The sequence below is a fragment of the Pteropus medius genome, unplaced genomic scaffold (genome assembly GCF_902729225.1).
Source record: "Pteropus medius unplaced genomic scaffold, Ma_sr-lr_union100, whole genome shotgun sequence".
Taxonomy (NCBI): Eukaryota; Metazoa; Chordata; class Mammalia; order Chiroptera; family Pteropodidae; genus Pteropus; species Pteropus medius.
The window spans coordinates 14,772,967-14,791,678 of record NW_024355205.1 but is presented as its reverse complement, the minus strand read 5'-3'; the positions used below and the strand labels follow the sequence as shown (position 1 = coordinate 14,791,678).

The following is an 18,712-nucleotide window of genomic DNA, read 5'->3' as shown; positions in this document are numbered from 1 at the left end:
AGTAGTCTTTTATGATCCTTTTATTTCTGTGATCTCAGTTGTAATTTCTTTCATTTCTGATTTTATCTATTTGAGCCTTCTGTCTTTTTTTCTTAGTGAGTCTAGCTAAAGGTTTGTCAATTTTGTTTATCTTTTCCAAGAGTCAGCTTAGTTTCACTAATCTTTTCTGTTGTCTTTTAGTCTTTATTTCATTTATTTTTGCTTTGATCTTTATTAATTATTTATTTCTGATGACTTTAGGCTTCATCTGTTCTTTGTTTTCTAGTTACACGAGATGTAAAGTTAGATTGTTTGAGTTTTTTCTTGTTTCTTGAGGTAGGCCTGTATTTCTATGACTTATAACTGCTTTTGCTTCATTTCATAGATTTTGTTATGTGATATTTCATTTTCATTTGTCTCAAGATATTTGTTGATATCTCTTCTGATTACTTCGTTGACCCATTGGTTGTTCAGTAGCAGATTGTTCAGTCTTCACATATTTGTGATTTTTCCAGTTTCTTCTTATAATTGATTTTCAGTTTTATACCATTGTGGTCAGAAAAGATGTTTAATATGTTTTCAGTCTTCTTAAATTTATTGAGACTTGTTTTGGGGGCTAATATATCTATTCCAGAGAGTGTTCCATATGCACTTAAGAAGAATGTGTTTTAAGTCAATCTGGTCTAATGTTTAAGGCTGATGTTTTCTTATTGATTTTCTGTCTGGATGACCTATTCATTGATGTAAGTGAGGTATTAAAGTCCCCTACTATTATTGTAATGTCTATTCTTCCTATAGGTCTGTTAATATATGCTTTATATATTGAAGTGCTTCTGTGTTGGGTGTATAAATATTTACAAAGTTATATCATCTCGTTGACTCTTTTATCATTATGTAATACCCCTTTTTAACTTTTATTGCAGTCTTTGCTTTAAAGTATCTTGTCTGATATAAGCATAGCTGTCCCAGCTTTCTTTTGCATGAAACATATTCTTTCATATCTTCCTTGTCAGTCTGTATGTGTCCTTAAAGCTGAAGTGAGTATCTTCTAGGTAACATATAGATGTATCTTATTTTTTTATTCATCCAGCCACTCTGTGTCTTTTGACTGGAGAATTTAGTCCATTTACATTTGAGGTAATTATTGATAAATATGTAATTATTGCCATTTTGTTCATTGTTTTCTGGCTGTTTTATAGTTCCTCTCTGTTGCCTTTTTCTTCTCGAGCTCTTCCCTTGTCTTTTCACAACTATCTTTAGATAGAGTCTTTTCTCATGATCTTTTGCGTATCTACTGTATGTTTTTGCTTTGTGTTTACCATGAGGCTCACTTATTATATTTTACATATTTAACAGTCTATCTTGTCGATTGCAAGTTAAGTGGGAGCACATTCTAAAACTCTACATATTTATCCCGCCCTCTTGTGTTTTATGTTTTTGATGTTACATTTTACATTTCTCTATCTTATGTATTCCTTAACTATTTTAGTCATAGTTATTTTTACTACTTGTGTCTTTTGACCTTCATACTCACTTTATAAATGATTAGTCCACTACCTTTTTTTAAAAAACAAAACAAAACAAAACATATTTACCTTCCCCACGGAGATTTTTATAGTTTAGTGTGATCAACTTTTTTAGCTTCTTGTCTAGAAAACTCTTTTTTTCCTCCTTTAATTCTGAATGATAACCTTGCTGGGTAGAATATTCTTGATTAGAAATTTTTTTCCTTTCAGCACTTTGCTATATCATTCCACTCATTTTTGTCCTGCAAGATTTTTGCTGAAAAATCTTCTTATAGTCTTATAGAGGGTTCCTTATACTTAGCAAATTGTTTTTCTCTTGCTGGTTTTATGATTCTTTGTTTATTGTTAAATTTTTACTTTTTAATTATAATGTGTTTTGTTGTAAATCTCTTTGGGTTCAAATTGTTTGGCTCTCTACGGCCATGACATCCTGAACAAGCCCGATCCTGTCTGATCTCAGAAGCTAAGCTGGGTCAGGCCTGGTTAGTACTAGGATGGGAGACCACCTAGGAAGACCAGGTCCTGTAGGCATAAAAAAATAAAATAAAAAATAAGAGATGGTAAGCTGACAAGGCCCTTGCAATCTGTGAGATCAACTAAGAGTTGCCTTGCCTAAAATCAATCAGTCAATCAATCAATAAAATTTTTAAAAAATCAAATTGTTTGGCTCTATGGGCTTTCTGTATTTGGATATTTGTTTCCTTCTCCAGGTTAACAGAAGTTTTCAGCTTTTAATTCTTTAAATAAATTTTTAGCCCCTTTCTGTCTTTTCTTTCCTTTTGATCTTCCTCTCATGTGGATGTATTTTGCTTCATGTTGTCTCATAATTTCCTTAAGTTATCTTCACTTTTCAGAGTTCTTTTTGTTGCTCTGTTTGGGTGAGTTCCACTGCCCTTTCTTCCAGATCACTGATCCTTTTCCTGCTTCATCTAGTCTGTTGTTGAGCTCTTCATGTGTATTTTTCCATTCAGTTATTGTATTTTTCTGCTCTATAACTTCTACTTGGCACTTCTTATATTTTTATATTTTTCTGTCTCTTTCTAAAGTTCTCACTGTGTTCATCTATTCTTCACCCAAGATCGGTGAGCAACTTTATGACCATTACTTTGAACTCTTTAGCCAAGAAGTTATTTATCTCCATTTCATTACGTTTTTTTTTCCCCTTGAGTTTTTATCTTTTGATTTGGAACATATTTCTTTCCTCATTTTTCTTGACACTCTGTTTCTTTCTACTTATTAGGCAAAACAAATAAGTCTCTTACTGTTGAAGGAGTGGCCTTGTGTAGATGAATGTTATCATTCAGCCTTGCTCTAGCTCTTGGTTGTCTATAGAACCTTTTCAATTGTCTAAGTACCCTGATTTATCCTTGTTAGGACTCAGTTGTTGACATTGTGCCAAGACCTGTCAGCATTTCAAAGAGAGGGATTTCAGTCAGCACCTAGTTTCAGGCTAATTGAATGCCAAACCCTCACGCTGAAACTTTTAAAGTACGTGTGTGTATACATTCTTTATATAGGTATATCCTTTCCTGTGAGACTGCAATCATAAACCCTTCTGGCCTCCAGACCAGGTGATCTGAAGGTGTTCTCTGGGCAACAATTGCACAAATCGGGGTCCAGATGATTGTATAAAGTCCTTTCTGGAAAGAAAGAGAACACCTGGAAAGTTGTAGCAAGGGCAAGGGAAAAACGCAATGATAGTTCTCAGAGAAGACCTTCACAGCCTCTGGATATATGATAAATCTTGAGACTGCCTGCCTCTCAGACTGAACCTTCAGGACAAGTAAATAGGCTTTCTTTCACAGAAAGACTGGGTGCATGTTTTAGGTAACTGCCTTTGTAGGGCCCTGGAGGGTGATAGCCTGCCAAGAACTTTCTCTGATTGTTAAGTCCTGGGGTCTCAGAAAGGCACGCCCTGTTGCCCACCAGTGTCAGGTGATCAAGGGCATCACCTGTGTGGAGTCCACAAGCGTGCTGACTTTAATGATGCAGAGGGAGAGCATGGGGTTGGGGCACACCTGCAGTTTTTAGTGGGCGAGCAGGAATGCACAGGACTGGTTTGCTCCTGCTTTAGCAAGACAGCAGGAGAGTGCTATGATTTGTACACTGCTAGTGCTAGCAATGTAGAGAGAGAGCACAAAAATGGTGCATGCCAGCATGGCTGTAGCACGGTTGAGGGAGAACACAAAAATGACTCTGATGAGCACTTCATCTCCAGAGAGTTCAAACAGGCCCTTGCCCCTCAAGCAGATGCTTTAAGATTAGCAAATGATTCTTCTCATATATAGGCTAGGTGGTTTTCAAACTACTGCTTTTGCTTTGGGCGCTGGGGCAAATGAATCTGTGCACAAGCACTTTAAGAGCAGAATATTAGTTTTCTAGGGCCTTTTATGTGTCCTGTATGTAAGCCTCATTTGTTTTCAAAGCAGGCATCTGGGGATTCATCACTCTAGTGTATGCCCCAACAAAGGTTGGGATGTCCGATGTGGAGAACAAAATTCTTGCTACTCAAAGAGAAGCTTTGTATTTGTGACTCTCTCATAGATTGTGAGTCGCCATACATGGGGTAGGGTTTTTGGTGAGACCACATCTTTTTTACTTGTCTCACTGTGGCCCTTTTATTCTTTTTTGTAGAGGAGCTGTTGAGCTAGTTTTCAGGATTTCTTTCTAAAGAAAATTGTTTTAAATGTAACTGTAGATTTTGTGTGTCAATTTGAGTTAGGTTTGCTCAGTATCATCATATACCTCCATTTATATATAACTGCCCTTTCTAATTTATTTTGATTTATTCTTTGACCAGGGATTATTTACAAATGAGGTATTTAGATTACAAATATTTTAAGATTTCCTAGATATATTTTTCTAACTCATTTCTAATTTACTTTCATTGTGCCAAGAATCATACTTTGTATGATTTGAATCCTTTTATATTTATTGAGACTTTTTATGAGTCACAATATGCTCTATTTTAATAAATAATTTGAAAACATTGTGAATTCTGTTTATTCTTGTGTGGAGTATCCTATGATGTTCATTGGGTTAAGCTGCTTGGTTGTACAGTCATGTCTGTTATATGTTTGCTGATTTGCTCTCCACTCGTTCTATTAAATATTAAGAGAAGGAAATTAAAATCTCCAACCTTAATTTTGGATTTGTCTGGATATTTTTGCAATCATGTAAATATACTTAAGCTTTGTTCTGGAGGGCAGTTAAGTTTCTTGGAGCCAATTTGGTCCTCTTACATCTTGCTGTTATGATTTGTTAGGTGGTTCTGCAACCGCACTCAGTCTACTGCTAAGTATTTCCCACAACTGAAGTATGAACTTGCCGAGTATTCTAACCAAGGCCTTGTGTGTTATGAATTTTTCCTGTCTGGCTGGTTGGAATAAGCATTCTTTCCCACTCTGTGTGAGTACCAGACTCTGATCTTCGATTCTTTGGGATGGTATTTATTTTGCCTCTTGGTCTTTCTTTACAGGCATTCACTTATTAGTACTTAGCTGACTATAAAAAGGGGTTCTCAGTGGATATCTGCAGTTCTGTCGTGCTGCTCTCTCTTCTCCTCTACTCTGTCTAGTGAACCCCAGCTGCCCTAGTCTCCATGGAATCTCTGACTCCTCACCTGGATTCGCTTTCTTTGTACTCCTGTCTCTAATATAGGCCTCCATTCATTTGTTTCTTTTCTCTCAGAAGTCACTGTTCTTTTTTTCCTGTTTCTTCTTTTATTGTCCTACAATTGATTTGGAAAGAATAAGTATTTTGCAGTTGGGTGTAGTGTTGTATAAATGTCATTTGAGTTAAGGTGGTGGTAGTGTTGTTCAGGTCTTCTATATAATTATTAATTTTTTGTTTTCTTGTTAAATTGATACGTGTCAATTTCTCCATTTATAATTATGGATTTATTTTTTTCTTTAATTACACTTGCATTTATTAATAGTTTTCTTAATTCTTATGAAGTATATATGCATTTGTAATTGTTATATTATTTTCTGTACTAACTCTTTGACCATAATAACATCTCTTTATAAAAAAAAATAACAATAACCTCCCGCCCTCACCCCACTGTGCCTGTGCCATTATCTCATGCAGGCCCGTTCCCCTCTCCTATTTTTCATCTGTAGTAATCCTTATTTTCCTGAAGTCTAATACTATTGTATCTATTTCTAGCTTTTTTATTCTTACAAACTGCATAGTTCATATTTTTTTCTGCCTTTCCCATTCAGTTTCTTTGTTTTTTATATATGATGTAGGGTTATTTTTGCCAGCCTCTGCTTAGGTCTTATTAAAAAAAGACATTTTAGCTGTGCCTTTTAATTGAGTTGTTTGGTCCATTTTTATGTAATGTGATTATTGATATATTTGTATATATGCCTTCTATTTCGCTTAATGTTTTAAAAGTTACGGGTTTTTTTCTCTGTCTTTTCCTTCTTTCTTGCTATTTAACAATTTTTAGTATTTTCAGTATTTCTGGCTTTCATAGTTTCCGAGGTAAAGTTATCTGTAATGTTATGGTTATTCTTTTATATAATGTATTGTTCTCTGGCCGCTTTCCTGTTTCTTCTTTGTCTTTGGCTCTTCACAACTGTACTATCATGTATGTGGGAGTGGTTTTTAAATAATCCATTTGTTGTTAAGTGAGATTTTTACCTGTGTAAATCAGTGTTTTCTACCAAATTTGGAACTTTCTTATTTCTTACATTATTTCTTAAATATTCTGTTTGTTCATTCCTTCATTTTCTCTTGGTATTCCACTTACATATATGTTGGACCACTATCTATTGTCCAACAGGACTCATGAGGTACTGTTCATTTTCCTTAATTTTTTTTCTCTTTGTACTCCATATTGGGTAACTTATATTGATCTAACTTAACTGATTTTTGTCTTGCTGTTTTCTATCTTATCTTGAGTCCATTTGGTGAATTTTTTTATTTTGATATTTTAATTTTAGATTCTAAATTTCATTTTTAAAAATGCTATAGTTTCAATATCTCTGATGAGATCGCCTATCTGTTAATTCATTGACATTATTTTGCTGTCAATATTTGAACAATTTGTAATAGCTTCTAAGGCATCTCTGTCTGCTAAAACTAATATCTGGTTTACTCAGAGTATCTGTTCACTTTTTTCTTACATAGTTAACACTTTATTATTTATTTGCATGTCTGGTATTTTAATTTAAAAATTGAACATCGTAGCTTCTGGATTCAGTTGTGTTCTTTTGGGAGTTATTGTTTTATTTCGCATTGATTTGTTTTTGTACTTAACTCACCTGAAACTGCAAATTTCCTCTGACTGTAGATAGTGTCTGATATCTCTCTAGTGTTAATGGTTCCCGATGCAGCTTTTTTAGACTAGCTCTTTGGAATAGTCTGTTCTGTTCTGATTCTATTTCTTGTTGCAAGCTAAGAATTTAGATTGAGATAGCTCACTCTGCTTTTTTCTTTGGGTAGTTCCCTAATTTCCAACTGTTCTACTAGCTTTACGATTTACATTTAGACACTTTAAGTGTATTCTACTTTAGTTTTCTGCATATTGTCTAAGTCAGGCTGCTCTAACAAAGTACTACAGACTAGTGGCCAGAACAGCAGACATTTATTTCTTACAGTTCTGAAGGCTGGGAAATACGAGATCAAGGTGCCAGCATTGTGTCTGGTGAGGACCTTCTTGGTTTGCTGAGTTCTTCCTATATCTTCGTATGGCAAAGAGGGGAGTGCTCTGGTCTCTTCCATGCGTTATAAGGGCATTCATCTAATCATGGGCAGTTTAGCCCCAAAGGTCCCACCTCCAAATATAATCAGATTGGGGATTAGGGCTTCAACATGTAAATTTTGTGAGACGTAGACATTCAGTTCATGGCATACATGTTTGGGGATGCACTTAGTCAATAAAAGTATCAGTTATTCATTTTTCTCTTATCTCTGCCCATGTTTTGAAAAATTTCCGCAAATATGTACAGTTTAGTTGTCAGCCAGGAATTTCGGTAGAATTTATATTCAGATTTTGTTCATACTCCTTCTGTGGTTTCTCTTGCTGCCAGCATTTCCTCCTTTAAATTTTCTGTTCTCTTTTAGCCTTGAACTCTGGTCCTGGTACCTTGAGCTAACAAGGCAGTGATTTTCTGCCATTGTGTTTCTGTGGCCACAGCTATGATGGTTAGGGAGTGCTCTCACACCAGAAAGTCACAAAAGAGCAATTATTTTCATTTCTAAGTGAAAATTTTGATATTAAACTATGCTGAGTAGCTTTTTGGACGTTTTTCAGTGTCTTTAAATAGATTTTTTTTTTTTTTACTGTTATTCGGTTTTTACAGTTATCTGTTGGAAGTTTCATTCCATTATGCACTTCTTCACTATTATTAGAATTACTCTTCATTTTAATCTTAAAATTGCATTGAAACAAAACCTTTAAAATAAAGACATCATGACTTGAGAGAATTTTTATACTAAAAATTTAATTTATGTGTCTATTGCTGATAATTTCAAAATGCATGAAATTCTTAAACATTTTATTAATCATAGATTTTTATTTTTTAATTGAAAATATAATCTCTGAGGTATTTACTTTTTATTCAAAATAATGAATTAATAACTTTGGAAATGATGGTATCAGAATTTTGGCTGAAGATCAGTTTACTTCTCCATTCCCAAGAGACATTTGTTTTCTAAATGTTTCAGTGGTTTTTAGGCATAGATTTCTATGCCAGTGTGGATGTATATAAATTTAGGAGGGTTACAGTAAAAGTTTTGCTATTTGGAATATAGGAGAATTAATTTTTCTAGTTGTTTTTGATTGCAAAGATTTCACCCTTTTGATATAGAAACATTTTTTTCTTTAAACATTTTTTCTGACTAAAAGTAATATATATTTATTATAAAATAATTTGAGAATTATGGAATAGAATTTTTAAAAAGAGTAATAAAAGTTACCCATAAGCTTACCTCTCACAAAAAACACTTTTTTACATTTTAGTAATATCATAGTCTTTTTCTCAGCATTTGTATTTTTACAAAATTGGACTCATACTGTATATATTTGTAATGTATCATTTAAAAAAATATCTTAGGAGCATTTTCCTAAAATATTACTTTTAATGACCATGGAACATTTGTCCCATATGAATATACTCTATTTTCTCTTTCCCCAGTTCTGAATGTTCACTCTTCAGCATATTCAGTCCATAGCTCTGACTTAACCAGGATCTCTTTATATCAGTAACATCATGATATAAATCTTTGTATATAATTATTTTATATTTTTGTTTATTTTCTTAAGATTTGTAGCGGCTTGATTTGGCTAAGAATACATGTTCCTTAATTGCATCTGTAGAGGGTGTGGTAATTTATACACTCAGCAACACTGTATGAGATTGTTCATTTTCCGACAACCAACTTTAAAGAGGGTATAATTTGAAAGAAAGATTTGTAACTCTGGTAGAAAATAAAAACCCCACATAAATCGTATTCTATTAAGTTGATTTTTATTTTTAAGATATTATTAGGATTGAATATTTTTATAGAGTAATTGATCATTTATATTTTGTTGATGAATTGCCAGCTAATTTCCATTGTTTATTATTCTGTTTGTGTTGTTCATCTTTTTAATATTACTTTGATTTTTTAGGAGCTCTTTATGAATTATGGATATTAATTTCAGATATATTTTAGATACATTTAAAATATTCAAATATGTTCCCAAATGATATTTTGAAAATTATTTTATCAGCTTATCTTCTTTTAAGTGTGATAAATTAATATAATCAATATTAGTTTATCAGACATGATAAATAAGAATCATCTTGAAGGAAATTTTATCATATTCTCAAAATTTGAAGCATTTTAAATATCTCAGTTCTACATGCTAATTAAGTTTCTCTTTTATCTTATTTATTTGATAATAAAGTTTATTTTCCCCAACTACTATGCTTTCTAGTATTTACAGGAGATTTCTTGTTTTACTCATTTTTAAGGAGTAACCTCCATGAAGTGCCTTGTTACTTTTGATACTTTGAAGATTTCAGAACAATAACAACGAAATAAGATCCCATTTCTTGACTTCTAACATAATTTATGAAGGTCTTCTTTTAACTAAGGAAATTAAAATTATTTTGGAATGTCAATTCATTGCCAAGTATTCAGAAATTAAAAAAAGATAATTTTGCCAACGCGAAAAAATTGTGTGTCCTATATGGTAACAATAATTGGAATCTTTTTAGTATGTTTTTGTTCATTTGAGTTAGGTAAAGTTTATATTTGTTAGAAACATGTTTTCTGGAGTTCATATATTATGTCGAAAGACTCTGGAGGACTCAGGCTATCGTCTTTTCAAAAGCAAAGGCTCTCTTAGCAAATAGGTATCCCTGTAATTTAAAAATTGCATTTGCCTAAACAGAGGATTTTATTGTCAGGTGTCAGTGTAAGTAAGGGATCACTGCATACATAATTCAGGACACCAGGTTGCTTGTCGGAACCCAGTGCGTGACTCTCCAAAAAGCTTTTGTGCTAGGCTTGTGCTGTTCCTCAAACACTCTTCATCACTGTTCCAGTGGTTGATGTGTAGGAGATGCCTCATGCTCCCTGCTGTCTTTGCTGCTGTGTTTGCTTAGAGCTAACCCCAGGGATCTAATGAGGGAAAGAGTTGCAGCGGGGCAGCTTGAAGCTGAAAGATCAAACATTTTTACTTACCGAGTTAACCATGATCCTGGAATCCAACAAAAGGATACGGTACCCCTATGATAGGGTGACCCTAGTGTACTCTTCCTGTATGGGGACTGACTCACAATGGTAGGCTCTTCAGATAGCCTTGTGTTTGCAGAGTTCTTTAGGAATTTCTAGTGTTGTTGCCAATTGATTTTAAATTACACATTGTAATCATTCATTTCAGTCTTAATTTATTGAGTGTACCACAATACTCACTATTGACTTGATGTATTTAACACATCTGTTAGCAAGGTTTTAAAATTTGAAATAATAAAATTGGCTCCATATTATTGTCATTTTACAATACCATGTAAGCTTTTATTGTATAGTGGATTCGACACAAACTATTTGTGGTTTAAATTTCATAGTTTTCTGATAAAGCTTAAGTTTTGTTAAGGACTTTGTAAAATAAACAAGTTCATTATAATTTTTTCATAATGATAAATTTTAGCTTAGATACTATTTTAAAATTTAAATATTAATGACCAAGTCTATCTGATAATGTAAAACTTTCTGACTTTCTTATAAATATTTTACTTTATTTTTTTCTTATTTATTTTAAAAATAGGGATAGTTTTCTCCTTTTTGAGGCTAAATGACTAGTCAGAGCTTGGAAAAATTGGATGAACTTGTGCTTCCACAGAAGGATGCCAAGTTAGAAGACTTCTCTTTTGTTATGACAGAGTTTATCCTTAATGTTATATGCATTCACGAAGTCATCTGAATTTTAAAGTTTAAGGGTAGTATTTGCTGTCATAAACCTGAATATTTATGTCTAACTTCTTGAAGCCTTTGAATACAATTTTTTTAAAGTAATGATTTTAGAAGGACTTTAAACATTTGTAAACATATCAGTTTTAAAAATCTAAGTTTACCCCTGATAATTAGGGATTATAAAAGGATTAAAAGACTTGGCTGGAGTTTGTAATTGACATAGCAATTTATATAGCAATACTATTTCCTGAATAAAAAGGGTAGGTGGGGAAAACATTAATTGTTGCTTTTGCTAAATAGACTTGGATGATAAGTTGTAATTTATAAACAGATGGTTCTCATAAAATTATACTTTGACATTGGATGAAATTGATGGATACAGGGCAACATAAGCAACCAGGGAAGAGATTGTAATGTTCTTTTACTCTACTATAGTGTGAAGATGACCTAATTGTCTGTTAGTAGTAGATACATTTAAATCCTTGTACTTTGTATTTTTCTTTGATTGAACACAAAATATATTTGTTTCTTTTTTATACATTTTCAATATTTTTGCAAAAACAATTATACAGGTACCTTTGCTATATTTGTTTATAAAATTAAGCCATGAAATAGTAAAAGCTTTCATAATGTTTTTTGATAAATATGTTATAAAGATGCACTTAGCTAAAACTCATTTTCATTGAATTGGGAATGATCTGGAAAGGTTTTAAAAAAGTATTATCCTTTTTAGACATGCATGTCACTATAAGTAAGGCAGGAAGAAAATATGAAATTTTAAACATCTGCTTTTCATCCAAAATATAGGTAATCTAAGAAAGTCACACGAGTTACCATGAGTTAAGGAGATTGTTTAATAGTTATCTTTTATGTAGAATAGCATTATATTTGCAGAGAATCATTTTAATAGAGAATTTTTGTTTAGTGTGCATTGATAATTTAGAAAATGAAACTGGTTTTGCACTTTTCTCATATGCCAGTTTTTTTTTTGTTGTTTTTTGTTTTTTTAACGGATTAAGGGCCTAAAGGAATAGAGGAAGTGAATGGATACTGATGTTTCAAAATATCTCATTTTGCCTAAAAGCAAGTACCGGCAGATAAATGCCCATAAAGGGATTTCTTTCTTAAGCCCCGTGGATTTTTCCCCGCACAACTTTTTGTGTGAGTTAGAAATGAAAACCATTCATCTAGTGCCCCAAAGAACGGCCTTATTGAATGGAATAACAGTGTAATGTACCATTGAAGGCAGGATTGAAAGTGATTATCTTGTTAACTCTTGACAGTTACCGCCAGCTTGAAATGGAACCGGCAGGCTTGATTTGCAAATGAATTAGAGCTTTTTCATTTTGTGCCAGGATCATCTTTTTATATTCTGATATGACAGATGCTATGTTCCAGGCTTTTGTTTTTCTTCGGTTTTATACTTGCAAATAAAAAACAAAAGATTATGATAGTCATTTTATTAGAGTCTTTTCTCTTGGAGTTTATTCTTTGTGTAGAAGTTTTTAATCTTATATTTTCCAAAAATTTGCTTAAGACTATTGTTTTCGTCAGAATTAAATTTGATTAATGTAAGTATAGTAGTAATTGGGTGAAAGAGAACTTATTGGCTTTTAAGAAGTAGAAAATTACTCCCAAACAGAATATTGTAGTAGTAAAAATAGAAACCTTTGGCTAAATTTAATAAAATTAGCTTTTTTTTCTTGGTAACTATTTTTATGTAACTTGGAACTTGTAGAGATTTTTCAATAATAGTTTAAGAAACTCCCATGTACCCTTTATCCAGGTTCACCGATTGTTTATAGTTTGCCCCCATTTGTTTTATCAGCCCTCCCTCCCTCTTTCTGGCTTCCCCTTCTCTCAACACACACATTTATAAATGTATTTTTTTTCCGAACCAAGAAGAATATATTGGAAAGAGAGTATATTGGAAACATTGTTCCACATAAATACTTTAGTGCACGTATTCTGAGACCAAAAACATTCTCTTACATAACCAGGAGTACTAGCTTTGAGAACTCAGTAAAAAAAAAAAAAGGTACATATATATATTTTTAATCTTCATATTAGTAAGAAATCAATGTGCAGGTTATTTTATCTACAATTTCATAATGCTTCTGTTTATATCCTTTTGATCATCTAAATTAATTATAGCATTATTTATATATAACTTATTTTACTTAAAAGGTATGCTTAAGTCTGGCATTCTTGTATATAAATGATAACTACTAATATATTGTCCAAGTAGTTTTTATTATTGAAGGGTTCATATAGTTAAAATTTGCATATTCCATTTAATATAAATGTTCAAAATAATAGTAAACATACCTCCATCTAAATAATATGCATTTTCCATCAAAGAGGTCTTTACACACACACACACACACACACACACACACACACACACACATCCTTGTGGAGTTTTAAGTTAAATATCTTTAAATTACTGCATCAGAAATCAAAATTAAGGTTCTATAAGTCTCTTAAATTTTTCATTGTAAAGTTACAATTTGTTCTTTCATACAAATCATAATAAAATATGGAACTGAATAATAAATCATTCCCCATTTTACCACTGTGACTTTTCAACATGAATGTTGGCACTGGGGCTTATTTAATGTAATGGAAACTCCAGGCATTCATAACATATATTACATTGACACGATTTGTTGAGAACCTTTATAAAAACGCCATTCCTTTAAAGATAGGAATGATTGTAGTATTGGTAAGCATCGCCACACCAAGTGTTACCCAGAGCCTACTGGCTTTGAGGTAAGAGATGATAATAGTCTTGGAGGGAACTGTTTGGAATCTGTTGAGAAGAAAGCAGGGCTATCTTTTTACTCTCATTCCAGATTCCATTTACCCCACCCCCATGTCATCTCTGAATCTCTCTTTTACATGGTACTTGGGTTGGCCATGTTTGCTTTGTGTATTATGCTTTTATGGTACGTTTAAGTTTGGCATTCCTTTATATAAATGGTGACTATTAATATATTGTCCTGATTTTGATACTTTAAAAGTGATAGGAGGTGCTGTTAATTCTTCCAAGATGTCAGAAAAAAACCAGAACTATCCCAGGCAGAAAGAGAATATATAATATATGGTTGGTCACCTTGTTTTCCTATATGTTGTAAGAATTCTGTTTACTTGTTCTGTAATAGACAAATAATATCCATATAATGCATGAGATTTAAATACTCTTAATGTTTAGAATTATGAATTTGGAAGATATGCTGAAGTACTCAGAATGTGTATGGTTTCATATAGTCCTGCTTTATAAAAGTTCAGTGTCTGTAATACTGATATTCAGTAGTATGCTAAATTATCTTTAATTAATGAAAAAACACCATTTTTCTCCAGTATAATAGAATATTTCTGATTATGCCACTGTTAATATTTAGGTGGAATAATTAACATTTTTTATGTTATTCCTTATGAAACTCTCATTTTATAAAGACTTGAATTTATGTCATGGAAGACGAAGTTTCCATCTTTTAGTACTGATATTGCAGTGATTTGTTTTTTATTTTGTTATTTGGTAATCAGTTATTTAGCCAATACTTTTATTATGTAAAATTAAGAAAATTCTTATCTTAAAGTAGAATAAAAGCAGAGGGAGAAGTTGCCTAAGTTCTTAACTTTTTAATTTAGCTCTCCTTTGTATTTTTTTGCATTCTCTTTTCTTTGTATCTATTGTTTACAGTTTGGATTCTGAGACATTGTCAATATTGTTAATGATTGTCATGAAATTATCAAATTAACCAGAAAATAACATCTCCATTTACCACTGGCCACCTGTCCCTAAGTTTCCCAAAGTCAAAAATAACCTCGACAGCTTGACTACAAGTGGAATTTAAATGATTTAGACCAGGAGTCATAAACTTTTTCTATGAAGGTCCAGGTAGTAAAATTTTTAGACTTTGTGGGCTTAAAGACAAATTCAATGGTATTATATAAATATTTATATAAGAGGTAATGTCTACAATTTTTATTGATTAAATTCAAAATATAATAATTAGATTAATTTTATTTTTGTAATAAAAGGGAATGAATTAGAGTAATGGAATTACTTTGGGGGGATATAGCATTTCACTTAATTGAGGTTCAAAGTTAGTGTTCTCTATCATCAAAATTGATTACAAATGTTCCTCTGTTAATGCTGATTGGTAATGAGATTTTAAATAGTTTACTTTTGAAAATGTTTTTTCATGCTGGTAGGTACTCTGAAATACTGAATACACCATGAGCATATGATTTTAACTGAACATAGTCATTGTTTGGAAGATATTTGTAAAATTCTTTTAGATTCTGTTCTTGATATTTCTCCTTTAGCTATCTATTACATAATCACTTCCAGTGTTCAGTAAAAGTGGCTGAGGGCAGTTCATTTAGAAAAATTTCAATCTTGACCTTTCTTGTGAAAAATCACAATAAAACTTTACCACTGTTAAAACATCAAACTGCTATGTGTTAGAACAACCAGGATATTCAGTTTCTATTTCTATCAAAAATTCACAAAACTGACAGTGGATAAGTCCACAAGAGTAAACGAGGTTCACTGTTGACACTCTTAATTCAGTAGCACATGACATATTCAGGTATTTTCACAAAATGTTTTCTGATAAATAATAATACATTGAAGAATAATAGGCTTTAAATTTTCACATAGGCTTGCATTTTCATAAGCTTTTTAAATTTGTCCAAGTAAGCCACTTTCTGTTCTACACATTAGCCCCCCTTATCCACAAGGGACATGTTCTAAAACCCCCCAGTAGAAGCCTGCAGCTATGGATAGTACTGAACCCTGTATATACTATGTTTTTTTCCTATACATACATACCTATGGTAAAGTTTATAAATTAGACACAGTAAGGGATTAATGATGGTTATAGTAAAACAATTATGACAATATACTGAAAGAATATATGAATGTGCTCGCTCACATGCTTGCTCTCAGCAAACTAGCACAAATTTCTTTTTCTTTCTTCATAATTTCACAGATGGAAGATTATTCTTAACGTACATCTTAGCAACTCAACATATGATTTTTTTTTCTTTTATTGAGTCAAAAACTTTCACTTTTTAACTTAAAGGACTCACTTTATGGCTTTTCTTCAACACATTTGATTGCCAGCATCACTACTCTTAACATTTTGGGGCCATCATTAAGTAAACTAAGGGTTCCTTGAAACAAGCATTCGGTCTGATTACCGTGGCAGCTACTAAGTGACTAACAAGCAGGTAGAGTATACAGCATGGTTTAAGCTGGACAACGGGAGGATTCCCATCTAGTGTGGGTTGAAGTGGGAAGGTGCATGATTTAATCGTGCTATTCAGAAAGACACAAATTTAAGACTTATGAATTGTTTGTTTCTGGAATTTTCCATGTAATACTTTTACCATGGTTGACCATGGGTAGCTGAAACCTTGAAAGCAAAACTGTGGATAAGCGGGGACTGCTTATATATTTTTAACCACCATTAGATTGTACTGAATTAGTGTTTTTCACTTTTCTTGAAAATACTCATTCTCCGTAGACTGTGTATACATACTCAGTGACTGTTTCCTAATAGTTTTAAATGAGTTTGTTTTCTCCAAACATATTCTTTTGGTTGTTGCAGTCAAACATGATTTAATTAATTCAATCAATGTTAAATGATTTTCACTGATTGGCTAACAAATATACCCCTCAGAAACTCATTTTTATTTCTTATGTATGTGAAGGACTTCTGTTGTAATGAGATAGTTCATTTTAAATGTTCTAGCATTTCTGACTGTTGCTTTCCTGTGAGTTGGAAATATTGTGAAGACTACTTAGTTTGGTAATGTCAACATAGATTGTATTCTTTCAGAACCACTACAGTGTCATTGTATAATAAACACAATGCATTGCCATTTCAATTGGTAAAATAACCAACATTCCATTGAGCCTTGAAAGCATATCATTTGATGTCACCTTTTCCCTTCTTTTCTTGTTTTGACACGATTGGTATACACTGGTATTAAAACAAAAATTAAATGTTACATTATAGCAATTCATGAAGGCTTTGAAACTCTTTTGAGTTATATAGTACATCACTGATTTTTGTGCTCTGAGTAGCAGTGTAAAGCAGCAAGATTGCCACTTATGATTTCTGTCGTGACCACTCAACTTTCATTGTAACACTAATGCAGCTATAGAAATACATATAAGAATGAGTGTGGTTGTGTCCCAACAAAACTTTATATATTGACACTAAAATCTGAACTTCAGGAATTTTCACATATTACAAAATATTACTTTTATTTACTCCACCCTTTTAAGAATGTAAAAACTATTCTAACTCATACAGCTGGATTTGGCCCAAAGGTCATAGTTTGCTGACACCTGATTTGGACTCTTGACTCAAGAGAATAGTTAGCACTCCTTTAAATTCTTTTTTGGCCTTCAAATACTACATGAGTTTAACATGTTATGTTTTATTTTATACAGGCAAATATAAAACCACTTATGGTAACAAAGTAACTCTTAGAAGAATCTTTCTTTGTATTTTCATTTTGTATTAACTAGACAAAACAAAAATCTTTCTTACATGTAACTATTTCAGACCTTCAGGACTTACTACATGCCATTTCACCTAGTCTACACATAAACTGTCCTCATTGAGTTTTTCTATTAGAAAAGATTGAAAGTAAACAAACATAGATTATGTGGGACTATTGGGTGGCTTATGCAATCAGTGGAACTCTGGAAAACTAGGTCATGAAAGCGAACAGGAATTAAGACAGCTGAATCATGGGATCAGTATAGTTAATATACAGGCACTGGCACCACCACCACCACTGACATTGTTGCTACTGCAATTGCAATTTCATTGTTACTGTCACAATGAAATATCTTTGTATTCTTGTCTTAAACTGAATGTTGATTGAAAGTTCCTAGAATAATCCCTTCTTCCTATATTTGGTACTTTGGATTCAAAGCTTGCCTAATTTGGAATGGTATTCAGAATCTGGGTAGCTTAAAAAACATGAAAAATAATACCAAAAAAAGGTATAATGAGTAAGCTTAACAGTGAACAATAAAGGAAGAATTCCTCGAGCTTCTAAACCAGATCTTGTACTCCTGTTTTATTGTACTCCATGTATTATTTCTTCATAGTACTTTTTAAATGCCATTCATGTAACAGTTACTAATTTATATACTTGTGTGTTAGTTGTGTGTTATTTATTTCATGCCTGTCTGTAAGCTCCTTGCAACCCAGTCTGCTTTGTTTTTAATTGTATCCTTGATAACTAGCACAGAAGCTGACTCAAATTTGTGCTCAGTAATAGTTGAATGAATAAATGACATAGGCAGGGGGAACCAAATCATGATGAGTTATGTGGAAAGGCATTGAAGAGTTTCGAGCAGGGGAATGATGTGATTTATTTTTACATAATTAAATTTTTGTGGTAGGTGGATGGGAGGAAAGCAACAGTAGAATTGGAAAAATAATTGTGAAGGAATTAGGACAGATTAGGCAAAAAGTGATGATAGTTGGATTAGGATGGTGGTAACCGATATAAGTAGAGATAGTTTTCTGTTGTCACTTAAGAGGTAAAATCAATAGGACTTGATAAACTATATTATAAGAGAAAGAAGAAAGTAAAGAGATTGATTCTCAGGGTTTTGGCTTGAGCAACAGGATGAATGATGTGACTCCTTTCTGAAATAGGGAATACTGAAAAAAGGATCCAGTTTGAAGGAGGAACTCAAGATTTAAGTTTTGGATGCATTGATTATAAAGTTTTTGTTTTCGATTTTTGAAACA

At 32.5% G+C, this 18,712-nt stretch overlaps 1 protein-coding gene and 1 pseudogene across 3 annotated transcripts in view; both read left to right on the top strand.

The window, feature by feature from the left end:
- The window catches only part of RSRC1 (arginine and serine rich coiled-coil 1), a 346,237-nt gene that overhangs the window by 125,490 nt on the left and 202,035 nt on the right, over positions 1-18,712 (top strand). The gene's annotated exons all lie outside the window — the stretch shown is intronic.
- On the top strand, positions 1,918-2,036 carry LOC120599171 (uncharacterized; annotated as a pseudogene).